The sequence below is a fragment of the Hyperolius riggenbachi genome, chromosome 2 (genome assembly GCF_040937935.1).
Source record: "Hyperolius riggenbachi isolate aHypRig1 chromosome 2, aHypRig1.pri, whole genome shotgun sequence".
Taxonomy (NCBI): Eukaryota; Metazoa; Chordata; class Amphibia; order Anura; family Hyperoliidae; genus Hyperolius; species Hyperolius riggenbachi.
This window is the reverse complement of record NC_090647.1, coordinates 353,133,321-353,158,049: the sequence shown is the minus strand read 5'-3', so window position 1 is coordinate 353,158,049 and position 24,729 is coordinate 353,133,321.

The window sequence follows — 24,729 nt, the reverse complement described above, 5'->3', positions numbered from 1 at the left end:
GACACGCATGGGGGCGATCCACGCTTGCCGTGACGGTGTCGTCCGAGCCAGGGGCGGTCTTTACCGCCGAGGGAGCGCTCAGTTCCCCATCGGGTCCGTCCCAGCCAGGGGCGTGGCCTGATGGTGATGTCATCACTGAATGTCTCCCTATTGGTCGGCGGTGCAAGATGTGGGCCGGGGCTGCGCCGTTTCCGCCCCACCGCCTGGAGAGTTTTTCAAGTCTGTGCGCACGCTGTATGCGCACATGTAGTTCCCCATCAGGTCCGCTGAGCGTGACAGCAGGGGATTGGTCGCCAGCGGCGACTCCTCTAGCGTGATTGGTTCATATTCCATGGTAGTCAATATATAAAGAGGATTTGTTTCAAAGTTAGTCAGACACTGACAGGAACTTGATAAAGGAGGTTTCTCCTCCGAAACGTCGTTTTGTATTGTCAAGATGTCTTTATAATAAATTTATTGAGCTGAATACAACAGATGGTGCCGATCTCCACTTCTTCGTCTCCTGCAGTCACAGGTGTCCCTTACCATCTCTCCTGCAGTTACAGGCGTCTGATGTCCCGTCCCATCTCTCCTGCAGTCACAGGTGTCCCTTCCCATCTCTTCTGCAGGCAAAGTCGTCCCTTTCCATCTCTCCTGCAGCCACAGGTGTCCCATCTCCCTTCCCATCTCTCCTGCAGTCACAGGTGTCCCTTTCCATCTCTCCTGCAGTTACAGGTGTCCGATGTCCCTTCCCATCTCTCCTGCAGTCAAAGACATTCCTTCCCATCTCTCCTGCAGTCACAGGTGTTCCTTCCCATCTCTCCTGCAGACAAAGACATCCCTTCCCATCTCTCCTGCAGCCACAGGTGTCCGATCTCCCTTCCCATCTCTCCTGCAGTCACAGGTGTCCCTTCCCATCTCTCCTGCAGTCACAGGTGTCCCTTTTGCACTCTCCTACAGTCACAGGTGTCCCTTTTCCACTCTCCTGTAGTCACAGATGTCCCTTATCATCTCTCCTGCAGTCACAGGTGTTCCTTCCCATCTCTACTGCAGTTACAGGTGTCCGATGTCCCTTCCCATCTCTCCTGCAGTCAAAGACATTGTTTCTTTACTCTCCTGCAGTCACAGGTGTTCCTTCCCATCTCTCCTGCAGGCAAAGACGTCCCATCCCATCTCTCCTGCAGCCACAGGTATCCGATCTCCCTTCCCATCTCTCCAGTAGTCACAAGTTTCCCTTCCCATCTCTCCTGCAGTCACAGGTGTCCCATCTCATCTCTCCTGCAGTCACAGATGCCCCTTCCCATCTCTCCTGCAGTCACAGGTGTCCCTTACCATCTCTCCTGCAGTTACAGGTGTCTGATGTCCCGTACCATCTCTCCTGCAGTCACAGGTGTCCCTTACCATATCTCCTGCAGGCAAAGTCGTCCCTTCCCATCTCTCCAGCAGCCACAGGTGTCCCATCTCCCTTCCCATCTCTCCTGCAGTCACAGGTGTCCCTTCCCATCTCTCCTGCAGTTACAGGTGTCCGATGTCCCTTCCCATCTCTCCTGCAGTCAAAGACATTCCTTCCCATCTCTCCTGCAGTCACAGGTGTTCCTTCCCATCTCTCCTGCAGACAAAGACATCCCTTCCCATCTCTCCTGCAGCCACAGGTGTCCGGTCTCCCTTCCCATCTCTCCTGCAGTCACAGGTGTCCCTTCCCATCTCTCCTGCAGTCACAGGTGTCCCTTTTGCACTCTCCTACAGTCACAGGTGTCCCTTTTCCACTCTCCTGTAGTCACAGATGTCCCTTATCATCTCTCCTGCAGTCACAGGTGTCCCTTCCCATCTCTACTGCAGTTACAGGTGTCCGATGTCCCTTCCCATCTCTCCTGCAGTCAAAGACATTCTTTCTTTACTCTCCTGCAGTCACAGGTGTTCCTTCCCATCTCTCCTGCAGGCAAAGACGTCCCATCCCATCTCTCCTGCAGCCACAGGTGTCCGATCTCCCTTCCCATCTCTCCTGTAGTCACAGGTTTCCCTTCCCATCTCTCCTGCAGTCACAGGTGTCCCATCTCATCTCTCCTGCAGTCACAGATGCCCCTTCCCATCTCTCCTGCAGTCACAGGTGTCCCTTACCATCTCTCCTGCAGTTACAGGTGTCTGATGTCCCGTACCATCTCTCCTGCAGTCACAGGTGTCCCTTACCATATCTCCTGCAGGCAAAGTCGTCCCTTCCCATCTCTCCAGCAGCCACAGGTGTCCCATCTCCCTTCCCATCTCTCCTGCAGTCACAGGTGTCCCTTCCCATCTCTCCTGCAGTTACAGGTGTCCGATGTCCCTTCCCATCTCTCCTGCAGTCAAAGACATTCTTTCCCTACTCTCCTGCAGTCACAGGTGTTCCTTCCCATCTCTCCTGCAGGCAAAGACGTCCCATCCCATCTCTCCTGCAGCCACAGGTGTCCGATCTCCCTTCCCATCTCTCCTGCAGTCACAGGTTTCCCTTCCCATCTCTCCTGCAGTCACAGGTGTCCCTTTTGCACTCTCCTACAGTCACAGGTGACCCTTTTCCACTCTCCTGTAGTCACAGATGTCCCTTATCATCTCTCCTGCAGTCACATGTGTTCCTTCCCATCTCTTCTGTAGGCACAGACTTCCCTTCCCATCTCTCCTGCAGTCACAGATGTCCCTTCCCATCTCTCCTGCAGTCACAGGTGTCTGATCTCCCATCCCATCTCTCCTGCAGTCACAGGTTTCCCTTCCCATCTCTCCTGCAGTCACAGACATCCCTTCCCATCTCTCCTGCAGTCACAGACATCCCTTCCCATCTCTCCTGCAGGCACAGACATCCCTTCCCTTCTCTCCTGCAGTCACAGACATCTCTTCCCATCTCTCCTGCAGGCACATACATCCCTTCCCATCTCTCCTGCAGCCACAGACATCTCTTCCCATCTCTCCTGCAGTCACACTTGTCCGATCTCCCTTCCCATCTCTCCTTCAGTCCCAGGTGTTCCTTCCCATCTCTCCTGCAGTCACAGGTGTCCCTTTTTCACTATCCTGCAGTTACAGATGTCCTTTCCACTCTCCTGCAGTCACAGACGTCCCTTACCATCTCTCCTGCAGTCACAGTTGTTCCTTCCCATTTCTCATTAAGGTTAGGCATTGGTAGAGGGAGGGTTAAGGGATAGGCATCGGTAGAGGGAGGGTTCTGTGTGAGAGTAGGGTTTGATTACCAAATCTTTCAGACTCTCCTAACCATAAGATGTACCGTATCTTTCAGACTCTAAGACTCTCCTAACCATAAGATGTACCTAGGTTTAAAGAACAAAAACAGGAGGAAAGAAATATACTAAACCTGGTGCACCCATGGTTCAGAGGTGTCTTGTGGATGTTCTCCCCCTATTATGTCCCCCTTGTATCTCTTGTAACTCACGTAACTCACTTTGTCTGCCTCTGTCCCCCTTGTGTCCTCTGCCATGCCCCTTTGTTTTCTCCACCATGCCCCTCTGTGTCCCTGTGTCCTCTTTTGTCTCCCTTGTTTTCTCTGCTGTGCCCCTTTTGCCCTCCACTGTGCCCCTTTGTGTCCCCCTGTGTCTTCTATTGTCCCCCTTGCGTCCTCTTACGTGTCTCCGTGTCCTTTTTCATTCCTCTTTGTGTCCTCCTTTGTCCTTGTTTGTCCCTCTTTGTGTCCCACTGTGCCCTCCTTTTTCCCTCTTTGAGTAACTGTGTGGCTTTGTTTGTCCCGTGTACTCCTCCGTCCCTCTTTGTGTCCTGTTTGACCATGTCTCCTCCTCTGTGCCCCCTGTCTCCTCCTTTGTCTCCTGTGTCCGCTTCTCCACTTCCCCCATGTAGTGTAATTGGCAGCATGCACATCTTTCACCTGATTCAGGGGCACCCGCGGCAATCAGCGGCTTCTCCTCTCCCTCATTGTTCCCCTAGTGACGGCTTCTGCTAATTGTGTCATTACATGTGATCAGCACTAGGGGAACAGTGAGGGAAAGGAGAAGCAGCTAATCGCCATGGGTACCCTCGTATTGCACGGGTGTAGTCGAGTACCCGAGGAGGACACAGGAAACAAAGGAGGACACAGAACAATACAGGGAGTCCCTGACATTGCGTTTGGTCGCAGTTTGTATTGGGAGAAAAAGTGCATCTTGTAGTCTGAAAAATATACTAAGTCATATTAAAATATCGGTAAAGATCACCAATATTTTACTATCGTAATTAGGTAGTAGAATATTGATAATTTACAGATATTGTACTAGCACCAATATCCAGTGCCCTTTTTAAAGGGCCTTTATTACATGTACGCAATGCCGCACCCATCATTTTTCCTGTCATTCATCCTTAAGCTTTGTGTCAAAAAACCTTTGCATTAATAGCGTTTACTGAAAAATTTACACAAACTTTGCAGGGAGAAAGTACCTGAAACTTTGGATGTATTGACCGGTCCATCAGTCGAATCTCCAAAATGAATTCCAATGATCAGGACAATCAGAGAGAAAGCAGGAAATGTCATATCTTAAAATCAGGAATCCCTGCAAGCAAAATGAATACTAATCATCATTATAATTCCTTTCACTAAAATCCTTCTGGGCAGACTGGAAGTAGATGCCATGTAGGTTCATCATACATTGCGGTCCACATTCCACACTCAGCAGCCATCACACATTTCCCCACTGCTCGTACATACACTGCGTTCCAAATTATTATGCAAAATAATGTATATTTAAGTGTTATAAAGATTAAATATTTAGTTTTATAATTAAACTCATGGATGGTATTGTGGCTCTTTTGATCACTGAAATCAATCTCGGACTTCTCTGATAACTAATTTGCCAGATGAGCCCAATTAAAGGAAAAACTAGTAAAAAAGGGTGTTCCACATTATTAAACAGACCACCATTTTCAAGCAATATGAAAAAGAAAAACGATCTCTCTGCTGCCAAAATGTGTGACATAATTGGATGCCTTGGACAAGGTAAGCATTTTGGTTGACTGAGCCCATTTAGGATTGAGGGAAACACACAGCGGTGAGCCATGCCCCCTGAGGAAACGAGCAGGGGGCTCGTGAAACATGTCAGGGCTCTAGGTGGCGTCACCGTGTGTTTGCCCGGCCTCCCCGTCACCTCTGCCCCACTGGGATCCCCTCACCACCCGGATATCTCCGACAGACCCACAGTTCTCTGATGCTACAGCGAGCGGTCCAGAGCTACAGGGAGACATCTATGGACTTTCCACTGCATTTGGATTGGTGAGCGATTACACAGTCATTACTCTTTGAGAGGAATGTATGCCTGTACGTTCTGTACTCAGCTGCTGCCTATATATATGCAATAGAAGCTTGCTCATTCTGTGTCTAACAAGATCAATCTGACCAGTTGCTGTGGACATTATGGGCTTATCCTATACTGGGGGCTCCACTGACTTTCACCATGTTTCAACTGCTTGCAGCGCATGTGACCTGCTTCTGCTTGCTATAACACCTCTTGCTACGACATCTGTTGCTTGAAGGGGACTGTATTTTCCTTATGTGAATAAGTGCTAAGAAGCGGATAACCTTTGCTCCAATAGCGCTATGCCATTGAAATTTGTTGGCTTGCTGTGGCTTTTAGGCCTTTTATAGTGACATTTACAATCCACATTGCTGAACTTTGTGATGAGCAACCATTACATGTGATCACATGATAGAGATGATAGAGGCATCCCTTCCAGTATATGTTGAAGTGCACTTATACCATTGGTTCCGTATGTTTGTTGTGAGATGTGTAATGGGTGTGTGTGTCTGTAGGGCAGGGCCGAGCCTGGGCGGGTGCAAAGCACCCAGGCGCCTGCCTCTGAGAGGCGCCGCCCGGCCGCCGCTCTCCCCCTGTGGCCGAAGCTCGCTCCCTCTAGCCGCCGTCGCCGCCGCGTCAGACCTCGATCAGGCGGGCGGGCGCTAGGACCTAGCACGCCGCACTGATATGCGGAAGTGACATCACTTCCGCATATAGAGCGGGTGCGTCCGGCGCCCTCTTACTGGTCGGGTCGCCCGCTGATTGAGGTCTGAAGCTGCTGCAAGGTGAGGGGGGAGTGGCGGCAGCGGCTAGAGGGGAGGGGAGCTCCTGTCACTAACTACCTAAATGGGGACCCTATACCCCCTGGCTACCTAGACTGGGCACATATACCCCCTGGCTACCTAGACTGGGCACATATACCCCATGGCTACCTAGACTGGGCACATATACCCCCTGGCTACCTAGACTGGGCACATATACCCCCTGGCTACCTAGACTGGGCACATATACCCCCTGGCTATCTATGCTGGGCACATATACCCCCTGGCTACCTATGCTGGGCACATATACCCCCTGGCTACCTATGCTGGGCACATATACCCCCTGGCTACCTATGCTGGGCACATATACCCCCTGGCTACCTATGCTGGGCACATATACCCCCTGGCTACCTAGACTGGGCACATATACCCCCTGGCTATCTATGCTGGGCACATATACCCCCTGGCTACCTATGCTGGGCACATATACCCCCTGGCTACCTATGCTGGGCACATATACCCCCTGGCTACATATGCTGGGCACATATACCCCCTGGCTACCTATGCTGGGCACATATACCCCCTGGCTACATATGCTGGGCACATATACCCCCTGGCTACATATGCTGGGCACATATACCCCTGCCTACATATGCTGGGACATATACCCCTGCCTTCATATGCTGGGACATATACACCTGCCTACATATGCTGGGACATATACACCTGCCTACATATGCTGGGACATATACACCAGCCTACATATGCTGGGACATATACGCCTGCCTACATATACTGGGACATATACACCTGCCTACATATACTGGGACATATACATCTGCCTACATATACTGGGACATATACACCTGCCTACATATACTGGGGACATATACCCCTGCCTACATATACTGGGCACATATATCCCTGGCTATATATTCTGGGGACACTGGCTGTTTGTCATTATGTGCATTTGCTGGTGAAAAGTGTGAGGTTTACATTAATATAGATATACCTAACTGTAGAATCCTCCTTGTATAACGAGACAGGTTCTCTTAAGTTTCTGCTATAATAGGAAAATAGACAGAAATCTGCTTCTCTCTAGCAGCAGCTCAGAGCAATAGAAACTAGATAAGGGGAGTCTAATGATTTCAAAGTTTAATTTCCTCTCTCTATCTTAATAAATCAGCTGACTGAAACCAGATAATAAAGGACTTAGGACATGTCAGATAGATATGTATGTTTCTGCAGTGTTTAGCAAAATTATTAGCTGACAGGTATGAAAGTCAGAAATAGGAACCAATCACGCCATATTGTAATTATTAACTTAATGACATAATGCTTTATGTGACTATAATGCTATAAAAACTTGAAGTCTTTCATTATTAAACTAAGAAGATCTGGTTTGCAAACATGTAGCTGGTGTCCGTGTGATCTTCTTCCTAAGGGCCTAAAATTCGGAGTCCGTTAGCCAACGTATGAGTAGAGGTGTTTGGCCTCACTTTAAATTTATATTACAGGTCTTAGACTTTACAATTTGGCCCAGCGAACAGGGACCGAGCAGATAATATTCACCTAGGATCGTCTGAGGTGTGAGATAGCAGGACAACAGCTGCCTAGTGGAGGATCTGTCAACTTGGTAAGAACCGCTTGACTTAGCTCCTATATATCTTTGTCTCCTCTCTCTCACAGCCTCTTGTGGTCTGGGTGAGTATTAATGCCTCGCAAAAACTGAACCTTGGCTACTTGGATGTATTTGTCTTGTCTGTGGTGCTTGTTTTTATGTAATCTAACATTGTATTTGGGGTTTATTAACGGTCATTCTGAAAATGCATGTGTAATACCTTACAGTGCAGTGTTGATGTAATTTGTAGCTGTAACTTTGTTGTTTATGCATGTCTTTTCAAAAAAGGTTGTAAAGTGTTATAAATAGATCATAGACAGGTTGCTGCGGTTTAGCTTTGTTGATTTAATCAGTGGCTGTATTGAGGTGGCATTAGGAAGTGGTTTTTACGCAAATTCTAGACCATAATATATGTCAATAATATAAGACTGTGTATAAACGCTGCGTAGCAGTGTTTCACTCCTCACGTCTGCCAAAGCTTTCTGTTTCAGTTCAGTCTATATTAGTTAATAATTAACAGGCCTCTGCTGCTAGAGAGAATATATCTCTCATTAACCGGCCTGAGATAAGAGGTAAACCTACAGGTCAAAGGGCCCCTGGTTTGTAAGTTTTCCTTGCTGTGTAAAAGCTTTGTTGCTAACACAGAAATTAACTCTTTGTAGACTGAACTAGCAGATAGCTTAGGAACATATTGCAGCATCATATCTTCTGGTCTAAATATATTGCAGGTAGAGGGCTAGGAACGTTGTGTTTATAGGCATTTGAGAAATTACGTTTGCTAGATAGAATAAGGGTGTCTGATAAAAAGGTGTCTAGAGGTTTTATCTCATGTATTTGCAGAGCCGGGACAAGGTCCTCCAGCACCCAAGGCTGAGGCAGCAAAGTGCGCCCCTCCATCCATCCCACCCCAGCCGTCACACACTGATTGCTATTAGACTAAGAGGCGCCCCAGGGCCCCCAACATCCCCAACACCTTAATCTCTAGTTATATGGCTTGCAGTCACTACTATGTATCCCCTTTTCTTATTTCTTTCTGCTTCAAACACAATTAGGAATGACAGCTGAATGAATTCTGCGCCCCCTCCTACACTGCGCCCTGAGGCTGGAGCCTCTCCAGCCTATGCCTCGGCCCAGCCCTGTGTATTTGTAGTAAGTGGTTGGCCAACCCGTGATACAAAGTGCACTTTTTAAAGTAGTAAGTGTGTAAGCTAAAGATGGGAAATAATGTATCTACCCCTCTTGGCTCGAATCAAGCAGGTCTTGATCCTAAACCTCCTGGTAAGACAGCAGTTGAGTGGATGACAGACACCCATGGTACGTGGGCTACAGCCCCGTTTAAAAGTATTTGCAAGAAAACTAAAATGCCAGATGGTGGAAGATTAGATTATGACTTTTTTTTTTACTTTTGGAAGGATTTTATAGCCAGGCATCAGAAGTGGCTAGAAAGGAAACAGCTAATTACTCAGATTAAATTGTGTATTACAGAATCTCAGAAAAAGCCAGAACAGGTTGTAGAATGTTTCTATGTATAGGTATGCCCCTAGGAGGCGACTGCCTGCTGGGTGGCCAGATGAAAGCATCAAGGTGTGAGGTGTTGGAGCTGGAGCAGCTACGTCTAGGGGTGCAACAACATCTGCTGGTAGTGCAGCCTTGAAAAGGGAAGGTTTGAAAAGGAGCAAAGACTGTCTATGGAGAGGCAATACGGCAGCAAGTATCATATTTGTTGAAGCAATAAGCATTTAAAGGAAGAGACAAATAGAGGGATAGTACAGTGACTAAGCAGCATAGAGGATTGTTGGTGAATATACATAAATACAAGTGTTAAAGCATCACCTGCACATCAGAAGTGGTATTACATTTACATTTCAGTTTGCTATGTTATCATCTCTAGCAAAAAAAAAAAAAAAAAAAGTTAACAAGGTTTCAATACTGTCTGCCATGTGTAACATTTCTTAGTCACTGCATTCCACAAGGAGCAAACCGTCTAACAGCAGACAGGAGGGTATCCAATGTTAAAAATTATCCAATGCCAACATCTGTCAGGAAGTTAAGGACATTTCTGGGTTTAGTAAGTTACTGCAGGGATTGGATTCCCAATGCATCCCAGCTGATGACACCTTTGTATGAGAGTGTCTCCAGGGAACCATTTGTAATCACTGAACCAGGCAAAGCATCTTTTTGAGGCCTTAAAACAAGCCATAGTCACAGCACCAGTGTTGGGGCTGCCTGACTACAAGAAAGAATTTTTCCTTTTCTGCCATGAGAGCAAATGACATGCAACAGGAGTACGCACTCAAATGCATGGCTCCAAGCAGAGGCCTGTGGCCTATTTTTCAGCCAAACTTGATCCAGTGATTCAAGGGTCCCCTGGATGTGTCAGGAGTGTAGCAGCTTGTGCCCTCATGCTTACCAAGTCGGCTGACTTGGTGCTAGGACATACTCTTAATCTGTTAACACCCCACAGTGTACTTGAAATCCTAAACAGGGTACAAACTAAGCATTTGTCAATGGCAAGGTTAACAAAATATGAGGTTGTATTGCTTACACCAGAAAACCTAAAATTAAAAAGATGTAACACCCTAAATCCAGCTACACTCTTACCAAATGAGGAAACTGAACTGATAGAGGAACATGATTGTCTGGAGTTAATAGACATGGAAACTATCCAAACCTCTAATGTCCAAGATACACCTTTGCAAAATCCAGATTTTGAATTCTTTGTTGATGGTTCTAGGTACTACACTGAGGATGGTAAGCCACACACTGGTTATGTTGTTGTAACACTGGAGGAAACAGTGGTACAGAAATCTTTACCTCCAAATAAATCAGCCCAAAAAAGCTGAGCTTTATGCTCTCATTGAAGCCTGTACTCTGGCCACAGGTAAGACTGCCAATGTCTTTACAGATAGCAGGTATGGAGTTTCCATATCACACGACTACGGTCCGATTTGGAGGTCCCGGAACTTTATGACGGCTGCAGGTAAACCAATTAAAAAAGCTGATCTGCTAAGTAACTTGTTTAAGGCTCTCCAGTTACCATCCAGGGTAGCCATATTAAAAGTACAAGCACACACAAAAGAGCAGTCAAAGGAAGCTAAAGGTAATCGAAGAGCAGACGCCGCTGCCAAAGCCGCAGCTCTCACCCCCCTGTCGGAAGTTGCACTGTTCAATATCTCAGAGATTCCACCTGTACCAGTGGATGTGGAGATGCTGAAAACTCTACAAAGACAAGAAGCTACCAGTCACAAAGCTGCATGGAGTAGTAAGGGGGCACAGCAAGAAGAAGATGGAGTGTGGAGGGCAGGATCTTTGTTCTGTCTTCCTAGATCTCTATACCCAATGATGGCTGCTCTAACACATGGTCCAACTCACATGGGTAAGAATAATATGGTTGCTCTGGTAGGTAAATACTGGATAGCACCTGGGTTCAGCTCCGTTGCTGCCCGAGTCACAGCAAATTGTGAGATCTGCATGCGACATAATATTGGACAAGTAGTGAAGGTAAGGCAAAGGCATATGCCTAGGCCAGAGTACCTGTTGCAAAAGTTACAAATTGACCTCATATAGCTACCAAATGTGGGAGGGTATGAGTTTGCCCTGCTTTGTGTCGATGTCTTTTCAGGATTGGCCTGAGTGTTGGCCAGTAATCAAAGCAAATGCTAAAACATGAAAAAGCAAAAAACAAAGCCCTAACAGAGGTAATATGCAGATATTCACTGCCGGAGGTAATTGTCAGTGAACAAGGTTCTCATTTCACAGGACAGGTGGTACAGGAAATAATGCAGGCTATGGGTATCACACAGGCTTTCTATACTCCTTATCATTCACAATAGTAGTGGGAAAGCAGAAAGACTAAATGGTGCAATTAAAACAAGGGAAGGAAAATGTGTGAAGATACAGGTAAGCTGTGGACAGAATGTTTACCTATCGTCCTGTATAGCGTAAGAACTACCCCAATGAAACACAGACTTAGGTTAAGTCCATATGAAATCTTGTTTGACAGGTACCTAGAACAGAATAAATTTACCTCAGCAGTTGCAGTCATTTCATTCCAATTTAGCAGAATATGTCATTACCATACAGAACCATTTAGCTGAGACTCATAAAAATTATTTCTCCTTGTGACAGCTACTTCAGTAAAACTTGAGGAATTCATTAACTGGACTCACGTCAGTCATTGTAAGAAAGTGACCAAAGACAACAATGGTTAAACTGATAGGCTTACACATTGTGTTATTTGTGTATTTTGTCAATGTATTTCAGGTTCAAGACTTGTTCTGGGAAGAACCATACCTGTATATGATGCTGCAAAGGAGAGTGGCATTAGCTGAGAATAAAACAAAATGTTGGGTATGTGGTATGAGGCCAAAGGATTCAAAGGGGTTGCCACTAATAGCCATCCCCATAACAAATGAAGCATTAAGTAAAGAGGACATTTTAGGACAAAACCATACTGCAGATAGAGCCAGAGCTGTCTGGAGAACCCCTGTGTTAAAACCAATGCCTAATTCAAGGCCCACAATATGCATGGATATAGAAAAAATCCCTGAGACACCTCTAGTATCTATAGGTAGACTGCCCAAATCATATTGCAATAACGCCACATATAACTTTACTATGCTCTGGAAAAATGTAAGCATAAATGATATAGGTACTGATGCATGGTCCCTAGGAATAGCCTTACTTATGCCCCTAGGGGGTAACACTGGTTATATGAATTTTCCCTCAGATCAAGGTATAAATAAAACTTTATGTAATTTTACTCATCTAGATGCTATCCGGATCCCAGAGTGTGCAAACTTATTAGGAATAGAGCTTGCTATGATAGGAGCAGGAGCACATGTTAATGTATCAAAGGAAATGTTTTCACGAGGTATAATCTCATTGCAACCACCCTATTACTTTGTTTGTGGACGCTGGGCTTATGCCTGGCTGCCAAGAGGTAGCTATGGTCAATGTACTGTAGCCACCTTAGCTCCAGGAGTAGCTGTTGTGGAAGAAAAAGCTATAACTGAAAAGAAATATTTATTGCCCCATCACAATCTATATAAAAGGAGTCTGTTTACCGCCAATGATTATGCATGGGCCTTTTTCCCTACATGGACAGGTTGGGGGATGCAAATGATGATAAGATTAAATGACTACTCTGGACTAATTGACAATATGTTTAATGAGACCATTGCAGCGGTCACTGCTAACACAGTTGAAATAGCCTAAGTACGCAAGTTGGCACTACAAGAAAATTGGCCTTAGATTATATATTAGCGGCCCAGGGGGGGATGTGCATGGTGGTCCAGGATGATTGCTGTACGTGGATTGACGACAGTGGCGACATTGTCCTCAACCACTTACAAAAAGTAAAAGAGTTGCAAAACACCGCTAGGGAAATAGGCAATGAGGGATGGAATCCTTTTAAAGGTACAAATATAGGGAATTTATTTGGTTCAATTGGAGGGTTCTTTAAACAAATAGTTGCCTATCTGGTGATGTTCCTGCTCACAGTTCTGATGTTTTACCTTTGCTATAGATTCATTATGTGTTTCATTAGCAGGTGCACTCGCACATCTGAAGCTCACATCTACTTAGTTCAACGAAGAAGCTCCTATGATGAAATATCTACCCAGGAGTATGAAAATTGCGCGACATCGTCGGTCTAACTATTAGATCCTGTGCCTGAAGGCCAATTGGCTATCAGGGTTGGTACGCTGGTCACTGTTGCGCTTAACGTGCGGTGACCGTGCCTTGAACGCGCTTGTCACTGTTGCGCTTATCGTGTGGTGACCGCGTTTAGCTGTAGTGTAGTCAGAAGTTTATGTTAGAAAGCTTTGAATTACTTCTGTAAAATTCTTGTTTGTTAATTGTTGTTATAATTGATTTATTAATTTATGTGGCCATCATATGGCCAAAAGGGGGGAAATGTGAGGTTTACATTAATATAGATATACCTAACTGTAGAATCCTCCTTGTATAACGAGACAGGTTCTCTTAAGTTTCTGCTATAATAGGAAAATAGACAGAAATCTGCTTCTCTCTAGCAGCAGCTCAGAGCAATAGAAACTAGATAAGGGGAGTCTAATGATTTCAAAGTTTAATTTCCTCTCTCTATCTTAATAAATCAGCTGACTGAAACCAGATAATAAAGGACTTAGGACATGTCAGATAGATATGTATGTTTCTGCAGTGTTTAGCAAAATTATTAGCTGACAGGTATGAAAGTCAGAAATAGGAACCAATCACGCCATATTGTAATTATTAACTTAATGACATAATGCTTTATGTGACTATAATGCTATAAAAACTTGAAGTCTTTCATTATTAAACTAAGAAGATCTGGTTTGCAAACATGTAGCTGGTGTCCGTGTGATCTTCTTCCTAAGGGCCTAAAATTCGGAGTCCGTTAGCCAACGTATGAGTAGAGGTGTTTGGCCTCACTTTAAATTTATATTACAGGTCTTAGACTTTACAAAAGCTGTCTCTTATGTGCATTTGCTGGTGAAAAGCTGTCTTATTATGTGCATTTGCTGGGGAAAAGCTGTCTCTTGTTATGTGCATTTACTGGGGAAAAGCAGTCTCTTGTTATGTGCATTTACTGGTGAAAAGCGGTCTCTTGTTATGTGCATTTACTGGTGAAAAGCGGTCTCTTGTTATGTGCATTTACTGGTGAAAAGCGGTCTCTTGTTATGTGCATTTACTGGTGAAAAGCAGTCTCTTGTTATGTGCATTTACTGGTGAAAAGCGGTCTCTTGTTATGTGCATTTACTGGTGAAAAGCTGTCTCTTGTTATGTGCATTTACATGGGGAAAAGCGGTCTCTTGTTATGTGCATTTACATGGGGAAAAGCGGTCTCTTGTTATGTGCATTTACATGGGGAAAAGCTGTCTCTTATGTGCATTTAGTGGGGAAATTATGTCAGTAAAAATCTTTTGTTAGTAAATTTTTAGGTATTTGTCAGTAAAAAAATAACGTGAAAGGGTGGCAACACTGGCAGGCTGCGTGGCGCAACGGGAAAGATACTGGCAGCCCACCTTGGGCTTGGCAGGGGGGAGGAGCCGACGTCAGCGAGCGAGAGTAGGGTGGCCGCAGGCAGCCATAAATATGCAGTGTGTGACTGCGTCACACTCGCAGAGCCTCTCAGCCTGAGGCAGTCCAGAGACTAGCAGACTCGCAGGAAGCCAAAGCCAGCCAGGAGCAAGCCCATGTAAGAGGGGTAGGAATGGGGTATCACATGCATGCGTAAAGAGGTGGAAGGTGTGGGTGTGATTAGGCAGGACATGGGTGTGGTTATGTGGTTGGGCGCGGTTAATTTAACCACTCCCATAGGCGCCAGAGAAAATCTTGCACCCAGGTGCCGGGCACCCCAGGCTCACCCCTGCTGTAGGGAGTGAACAGGATAATAGGTGCAGGGGTGAATTCAAGGGATTAGGCCTGGCGTTTTTAAATCTGTGTCTTTTTGATAAATAAAAATGTATACATTTTTTCACTGAAATAGTTTTGTTGCATTAATGGTCTGTACCACCCATTTGAAAGTTAAAAGGTAAGCATGAAAACGTAAGCATGAGCATCGTTAAAAGATTTGTGGTTGACTCAGAGCACACACGGGTTTGTGCAGATAAAAGCAAAATGAGGAAGGGTTCTGCCAAACAAAAACATCAGATTAAGAGAACTGCTACTAAAATGCCTCTATAAAGCAGCAAACACATATTTGAAGGTGCTGGTGCCTCTGGAGTCCCACAAACATCCAAGTACAGGATTCTCCAGAGGATTTCAGTGCATAACCTTATATTCAACCACCCCTAACCTGAGCTCACAAGCAGAAACAGCTGCAATGGGCACAGGACTACAAGAAGACTAATTTTCAAACAATCTTGTTTACTGATAAGTGCTGTGCAACCCTTTATGGTCCAGATGGATGGAGTTGCTTAGTCCCAAAAAGGCTGCAACGCAATGCAAGGCTGGTATCATGGGAAGAGAGAAGTTTGGCCCCTTTAGGGTCCCAGAAGGTGTAAAAAATTACCTCTGAAAAGTATGTGGAGTTTCTGACTGACCACTTTCTTCCATGGTACAAAAAGAAGAACCATATTCTCCGTGACAAAATCATCTTCATGCATGACAATGTACCATCTCATGCTGCAAGGGTTACCTTTGCGTCATTTGCTGCTATTAGCATAAAAGGAGAGGAACTAATTGTGTGGCCCCCCCATCCTCCTCTGACCTCAATCCTAATGAGAACCTTTGGAGCAACCTCATGCAAAAGATCTATGGGAGGCAGTTTACATCCAAACAGCAGCTCTGGGAGGCTATTCTGACATCATGCAAAGAAATTCAAGTATAAACTCTCCAACAACTCACAAGTTCAATGGATGCAAGGATTGTAAAGCTACTATCAAGTAAGGGGTCCTATGTTCATATGTATCTTGACCTGTTAAGATGTTTTTAATTGAAATAGCTTTTGATTTCTGTAAATATGACGTCCTAATGCTGCAAATTCAACACATGATAATTTTTAGTCCTTTACGATCTATAAAATTTTTTGAAACTTACTGTGCGTTATAATTTGGAACAGTACATTTTAAGTTTTTTATTTTTAGAAAACGTACTGTTATCATTTAGGAGTTTTTTTTGGTAACATATGAATTACTAGCTGATGGCCCGGCGTTGTCCGGGTATGTATTTGGCTGGTGTTGGCTCCACCCACTTTTTCTAATCCTAACACACAATTAATCAATTGCACAGTTTGTGAGCTTTGTGGTCTTTGGCATCAATAATTTGCATTGAAATGAAACAAATATGATTGGCTGTGGCTCCACTCCCTTTTCTGAATTTGAACCCCACTCATCCAATGACCAACTGTACCAGGTTTGAGGCTTGTGCCATAAACAGTGTAAGAATGGCAGCAATTAACCTGCTGAGCGGTCTGGAAGAGCTCAGCTCGTCCAACACCGCCAGAGGCTGTCGCTCAGGCCCTGCTGGGCCGATTTTCGTCAAATAAAAAGCAGCACACGCAGCCGGCACTTTGCCAGCCGCGTGTGCTGCCTGATCGCCGCCGCTCTGCGGCGATCCGCCGCGAGCAGCGGCGAAAGAGGGTCCCCCCAGCCGCCTGAGCCCAGCGTAGCCGGAACAAAAAGTTCCGGCCAGCGCTAAGGGCTGGATCGGAGGCGGCTGACGTCAGGACGTCGGCTGACGTCGATGACGTCACTCCGCTCGTCGCTATGGCGACGATGTAAGCAAAACAAGGAAGGCCGCTCATTGCGGCCTTCCTTGTTTATTCTGGGCGCCGGAGGCGATCGGAAGAACGCCTCCGGAGCGCCCTCTAGTGGGCTTTCATGCAGCCAACTTTCAGTTGGCTGCATGAAATAGTTTTTTTTTTATTTAAAAAAAACCCTCCCGCAGCCACCCTGGCGATTTAATCAGAACGCCAGGGTGGTTAAATATTCCACTTGAAAATCAATAGGTGAATTTTAATTGGCTTTTGTAGGCTCCACCCACTTTTCTGAATCTTAATCTCAGTCACCCAGTGAACAACTGTGCAAAGTTTGAGAACTCGACCATTAACAGTGTAAGAATGACTGCAGTTTACATTTTCCCAGTGAAATTTGTATTTGTCTCTGCCCACTTTTTGGTTATGGGGATAAAAAGTATCCTATATGTTATTCCAGGTAATGTACTGTGTGTGTATGCAAAATTTCATTCAAATCCGTTCAGCCATTGTTGCGTGATTGAGTAACAAACATCTAAACTTTAGCATTTATAATATTACTGAAATACTCAAATAGCTGATGACTCAAAAATGATGCTGACTGCCACTTGCATCGACAAGTTAGGAAAATGAGAGTAAATTTCATTTGCTTAATCATTTGAAACGCAGTGTAAACACCTAACACCCCATACAGTTGTGTTCAAAATTATTCAACCCCCAATGCTGTAAAGGGTTTTAGGGAATTTAGTGTACATTTGTAATTGTGTTCAGAATTAAATCTTACAAGGACTTTTTAAAGGACAAAATGACATCAATTGTTTTGTAATACAGTATTAAATGTTTTTTTTGTGATTTCTTCATTTCTTCGCCGGCCGGCGTGACAGTACTGTACATGCGCGATTTAATTGCGCATGCGCCGTACTGTCACGCCGGCCGCCGTGATGACGCGAGGCGGCAGGCGTGGTGACGACAGACGTGACGTTTCAGGAAGAAAGAGCCTGACACTCGGGCCCAGTGTCGCCGGGAGCCGCCGGGGAGCCATTTCTGGCCAGGCCCTGCGAGAAAAGCGAGATGGACGCAGTGGGACATCCCGACCTACACTGGGCTGCAGAAAGCCCCAGGTGAGTACCGATTTCGTTTTTATTTTGAGCTCGGAGTCCCTTTAAGAACAGAGGTTCATTCAAGTGTTTTCGATCAGGTATTGAAAACACCTGTGGATGTTAACAAGCAGCAATCAAGCATAATAAGCACCAATTAGGCAGATTTAAAATGACTGTGATTCTCAGCTTCTTCTAGACATTTACTGGTGTGTTTACAAACATGGTGAAGTCAAGAGAATGGTCCAGGAAGACAAGGTGATTTCTCTTCACAGAAAGGGCAATGGCTATAAGAAGATTGCAAAGATGTTAAACATACCAAGAGACACCATAGGAAGCATCATTCCCAAATTCAAGGCAAAGGGCACTGTTGAAACGCTACCTGGTCAAGGCAGAAAGAAGATGCTGATTTTGACTGCTGTGCGCTACCTAAAGCGCAAAGTGGAGAAAAGTCCCCGTGTGACTGCTGTGAAACTAAAAAAAAGATTTGTCAGATGCGGGTACTGAAGTTTCAGCTCAGAAAATAAGGCGCACACTGCGTAATGAAGGCCTCCATGCCAGAACTCCCAGGCGCACCCCCTTGCTGTCTCCAAAGAATAAGAAGAGTCGACTGCAGTATGCCAAAAGTCATGTGGACAAACCACAAAAGTTTTGGGATAGTGTTCTGTGGACTGATGAAACAAAATTAGAACTGTTTGGGCCCATGGAGCAATGCTATGTTTGGAGGAGGAAGAACAAGGCCTATGAAGAAAAGAACACCTTGCCTACTGTGAAGCATGGCATGGGGTCAATCATGCTTTGGGGCTGTTTTGCTTCTGCAGGTACAGGGAAGCTTCAGCGTGTGCAAGGTACCATGAATTCTCTTCAGTACCAGGAGATATTGGATGAAAATGTGATGCAGTCCATCACAAACCTGAGGCTTGGGAGACGTTGGACCTTTCAACAGGACAATGATCCCAAGCATACCTCCATGTCCACTAGAGCATTGTTGCAGATTAAAGGCTGGAATATTTTGGAGTGGCCATCGCAGTCACCAGACTTAAACCCGATTAAGAACCTCTGGTTGGACTTACCAGTCTTTTATTTTGGTACATAATACGCAAAAATTGAATAGCTTTTGATTCAGTTTGTGACTAAAAAGAATACACGAGACATGGTCCTCAACCCTAAAACTCTCTAAACTGTACTCTACAACTTATCAGGGTTAAAATGTTACCACATATGTCTCTTATAATTTTGCTAAGACTTTCCCAAGTTTGATCATAATTTTTGAAAATTACTTTTTTATGTTGGATTGAGTTTGTCCCTACCCATTTTTTATGTGACGTGTGTCCAGGCTTTAAGACAAACCAAAATGTATTCTACAACTCGTCACGGTTAAAATGATACCACATGTGCTTCACTTAGTAACAAACTGGTGGTGCACTCTCCACAAATACACTGGACAAATATATTCGTCCAGTTCGGCTTAAGTGGTTAATCTGATTTGATAAAATTATTGAATCAGATGGTCGATCAGGCTGCATAGTCATACAGCTGTATGACCACCTTTAGTTCTTGCTGTGGCTGTATGACATGGATTTTTAACTTGCGTTGCTGAATTCCTTCCTGGCATTTCATTTCCTGGAATTTTTTGTACTAAAAGTGGTACAATTTTTTCCCCGCATTTCTTTATATTGTAAGCATTTTTGCAGACCGCTTCCAAGTTGCCTGCAGGCATGCATACAATATAAAGAAACATTTTAGGATTAAAAAAAATAATTTTATTACATTTTTTTACACTTACAATTATTTATAATGAATCCAATACAGATGTTTCTATTGGATTCAATACAAAAAATCTGAAGACAATGTCGTGCGCATCGGGTTACCGGGGGGGGGGGGGGGCATAGCTAGCATAGTTGCCCCAGTATAGGGAGTTTAGTTGCCCCAGTATGGCTAGTACAGTTACCCCAGTATACCTAGTATAGTGCCCAGTAAAGGTAATATAGTGCCCAGTATAGGTAGGTAGTGCCCCAGTATAGCTAGTATAGTGCCCCAGTATAGCTAGTATGCCCCAGTATGGCTAGTATAGTGCCCCAGTATAGCTAGTGTGCCCCAGTATAGCTAGTATGGCCCAGTATGGCTAGTATAGTGCCCCAGTATAGCTAGTGTGCCCCAGTATAGCTAGTATAGTGCCCCAGTATAGCTAGTATGCCCCAGTATGGCTAGTATAGTGCCCCAGTATAGCTAGTGTGCCCCAGTATAGCTAGTATAGTGCCCCAGTATAGCTAGTGTACCCCAGTATAGCTAGTATAGTGCCCCAGTATAGCTAGTATGGCCCAGTATGGCTAGTATAGTGCCCCAGTATAGCTAGTGTGCCCCAGTATAGCTAGTATAGTGCCCCAGTATAGCTAGTATAGTGCCCCAATATAGCTAGTATAGTGCCCCAATATAGCTAGTATAGTGCCCATTATGGCTAGTATAGTGCCCCAGTATAGCCAGTATAGTACCCCAGTATATCTAGTATAGTGCCCCAGTATAGCTAGTATAGTGCCCCTGTATAGCTAGTATAGTGCCCCAGTATAGCTAGTATAGTGCCCCAGTATAGCTAGTGTGCCCCAGTATAGCTAGTGTGCCCCAGTATAGCTAGTGTGCCCCAGTATAGCTAGTATAGTGCCCCAGTATAGCTAGTATGGCTAGTATAGTGTCCCAATATAGCTAGTATAGTGCCCCAGTACAGCCAGTATAGTGCCCCAGTACAGCCAGTATAGTGCCCCAGTACAGCCAGTATAGTGCACCAGTACAGCCAGTATAGTGCCCAAATATAGCTAGCATTGTGCCCCAGTATAGTGGCCCCCGCCCACACCCCTCCTCCCGCGGCCGCCGCTGCAGTTACCTTTGCCGGCGGTCTCTTTACATTCCCCCCCCCCTCTCTCTCGCCGGAGTGTGAGTCACAGCAGCGCGCCCCGCGGCTGCTGTGATGGAGAGGGAAGAAGCAGGAAAGAGAGAGCGGTTCCCATAGTAAGGGATGCCAAAGTGGTCCAGTCATGGACGACAGAAGCAGTGACAAGGTTATGAGAGCCCAAGTCTTATTGATGCATTTGGAGAATAAAATCTAGTAGCCAGTATGCTCTGATCCCAGCAAAGAGTACATTTGCCCACATTGCCATAAAACATGATGGGCGCAGTAGCATGAGATCTGAACAATGGATCAATGGAAGAAGGTGGCCTGGTCTGATTAATCTCATTTTCTCTGGATAGTCTTTGGAAAGTGCACTTACAGGGCTTAAAGGATCTGCTGCCAATGCCATACTCCACTACCAGCTCTATGAGTGGGTACTGGAAAAAGTACATGAGGTCACCATGCAGAGGCCACAGTGGCTTGCCCAGCGCCATGCACAAAAAAAAGAGCCTGAATAAAGGAGCCAGATGAGTGCCATGCATAGTGGGTAGGAGCTAACTGAGAGAAGAGATGAGAGGAAAGCGAGCCCGCGTCCCCAAGCTCCCTTTCTTCTCTCCTCTCGGTAATAACCACTTGGTTATACTCATACACGGGGCTAGGCAATCCATCCTCCTACTCTTTCACTACACACATGTTTCCCTCACATGGCTTCTCACTAGTTGGTCTCTGGTGGTGGTTTCCACTATCTTTTGTTGCTGTGTATGTTTACTTTTGGGGACTGTGTTTTCATTCCCCCTATTAGATTCTATTGTCCATTTTGCACACTGCACTTTATGCTTCAGGACTGGTGTGGTCTGTGTTTATTTAACTCTGATTAAAGCGGATCCGAGATGAAAAATTAACTATAACAAGTAACTTGTCTATATATCTTATCTAAAGTTTAGATGGTTTACACAGCAAATCTAGCTGCAAACAGTTTTAATAGAATATGATTATTTATTCCAGTGATACAATGACAGCAGCCATGTTGTTTGTAAACATTACAAACAGGCAGGCTTATCTTTATCTTGAGCCATCAGCCTAATCCCCTCTCCTCCTCCCCTCTGCCTCTGAAATCAATGGCTAGTAACACCCCCCCCCCTCCTCCTGCCCAGACTGAGCTCCCATGAGCCCTTGCTACTGCCAAGGCTCTCTGAAAACCTGTGGGCGTGGCTTTTTTAGTTTATAGGGAATTCGAGTATTAAACAAAAACAAAAAAGTATTTGGCTTGAGGCATGCCCTATAAACAAAAGGAAAGGAACACAATTATGCAATGTGTAAAAGTTCATCTCGGATCCACTTTAAGCCTTGGAAGTTGAGCCTGCTTATTCTTCATGCACATTGCATTTATCATGTTATCTTCATGTCCCCAGTTCATGATGTTTAATTTGTTTTTAGCTCTCCCTTTTCCCCATTTTTTGTATAAATAAAGTTTAATATGAATACTTCATTTATGGTTTGCTGCGGTATATTTAGGATCTTCTTTGTCTTTGTGGAGTCTGTATGGAGTGCCAGAGGAACAGAACCTTGTGTATGTTCTCCTTTGTTTGTGTGCACATAAAGGTTTTCCGAGCATTAAGGCAGGGAACACACTTGACTGTTTTCGTGCGCGTTTTCTGCACAGAAAAACTGAGAACTCATGTTAATCAATGTGCTAGTCCACACTTACTGTGTTTCTCGCGCGCAGAAAAAAACCTGACATTCTGCATCCCGATTCTGCACATTTTGGCAGTTTTCTGTATCAATTACATCAGCTGCTGTGAAAAAACGCGTGTGGTTTCCTGCATGGAAACACACTTAGTGTGCAGAAAAAGTATGCAGAAAAAAGCACGCAGAAAACTGAAAGTCAAGTGTATTCCCTGCCTCAGCCATTTCTCCTCCCAATCAGCTAGATCCAAAGAGGCATTAAGTTTGGATTCCCATTCCACCATATGCTTATGATTAACAAAATAATAAAGTCTCAAAATCAAGCCTGGTTCCCTATCTGTCTCTAATTGCATGTTGTTAGGGGTGAGAGAGGCACGCATAACATATTCCAGTCATTAAACAGATAGGATCTAAGCTGTATATATTCCTGACATTTCTGATGAGAGATAGAATATTTAACCTGTAGTGGTGAGAAGGACAGGATTGGCATCAGAGGTGGGTCGAAGAGACCAATTCTGGGGCCACAGAGTGCTCTTTAAAACTAGTAAGGGAGTCCTGTGGTAATGCGGGGTTCCCCTTTACACGTGTCAATTGGGAGGAAGGCTTAAAGGGACGATATTTATACCTATAGCTCTTCCAAACATCCCACGTAAACCTGAATGAATTGATTCCTGTTTTAACCAAAACATTAAAGTTTTGACTGTCTCAGATTTTAAACATTGATTAAAGCGGACCTGAACTCAGAACTTCCTCTCTGCTCTAAAAGATACGCAGCAGCATAATAACCTTTAAAGAAAAACATGTATTTGTTACAGCTGACACAAATCCTGCAATAAATCTGCAGTGTGTCTAATTATTGCTTTCATGTAAGCAGATACATTAATATCCTCTGTTTACAAACGAGCTGCTCTACCTTGGCAGAGGAGATTACTAAGCTGACACAGCTAATAGATGAAATTACAGTGATGATTAGTCACAGATGAGGGGGAATTAGACAGGCTAAACTCTCTAAATACATACAGGTTGCATTTCAGGTCCACTTTAAAAAGCAAATAAGGCAATGGAATTCCAGGACAGATCTATTTAGGGGAAGCGATACAATTCCTTATCTCATGAATTTGTGTTTGCATGAAAATTTTTATTAATTATGAATGTATATTAATGAGGCTGAGTGATAGTATAACAACTATTTAAGTGAACATACTAATTTCAAACCATATAATATCATTCCACAATAATATTATATGCTTCATTATCAAAATCAACTGGATTCTGCAGCCAGTCCTCCCCCCTGCGGTCTACATCAAAATAAGTAAAGCTGCACATCAAACCTGGATGAAAACATCAATCATATATCACTGATGCTTTTAACTACAAAGTACCTCTTCAGTCCTTTCCCGCTGAGGAAGAAAGACACTATTACTAAAAGAATATACACTAGAATAACTTAGAAATATAGCACAAGGACCAAGATCTTTGTCATTCTTTATCAATGCTTTTACTGCAAAGTTAAACTATTGTATTGCTTTTCTATGTGGTCACATAACATTTTTAAGAATTATTTCTTCTTTTCCACCAAATAATATTTTTGTAAATATATGTTTGCATCCAGATAATTCTAAAATGTTAAAAATACTTTATTATTACAATGTATAGCTATGATTTGCAACTGAATCTTAAAGTCAGATTGTGATCTGCACATTTGATGAATTCTTTCTCTAATAGTCTTAGTTTCAGAAATGTCTTCAAGTATTTGGACGTGTTAATCTGCTGCTGTGCAATTATAATATTGTCTGTTATATAGCTGTGAGTGTCAGCTCTGCCTACTACAGTCATCAGTTATTTTCATAGCCACTTACCTCTGTTTTCTTCCTGCTGGCACAGTTTGTTTTCTGCTGGCGTTGTAAGTGGACAGGCTGTATGTCAGCTCTCCTACACACACCTGGGTCCCTCTGATCTCTGGTCTGTCTTATATACCCTTACCAAGTGACAGCAGTATTGCAGGAACCTTCCCCTTTTGTAAAGAAACACTTGAAAGTTATAGAGCTGATACAGGCAAACAATGCACTTTATATATATGTAATAATGGGATTTATTCAACAAGCATTTCTCTGGACATTTCTCAAATTAATTATTGATCAATGTAACTTTAGGGAAAGCTTATTTAAGAGATAAACAGATAAGGAACCCCATGCAATTACCAAATATTTAAGTGCTGGTGAGTGGTACAATCAGTTGGTTTCTAAATTG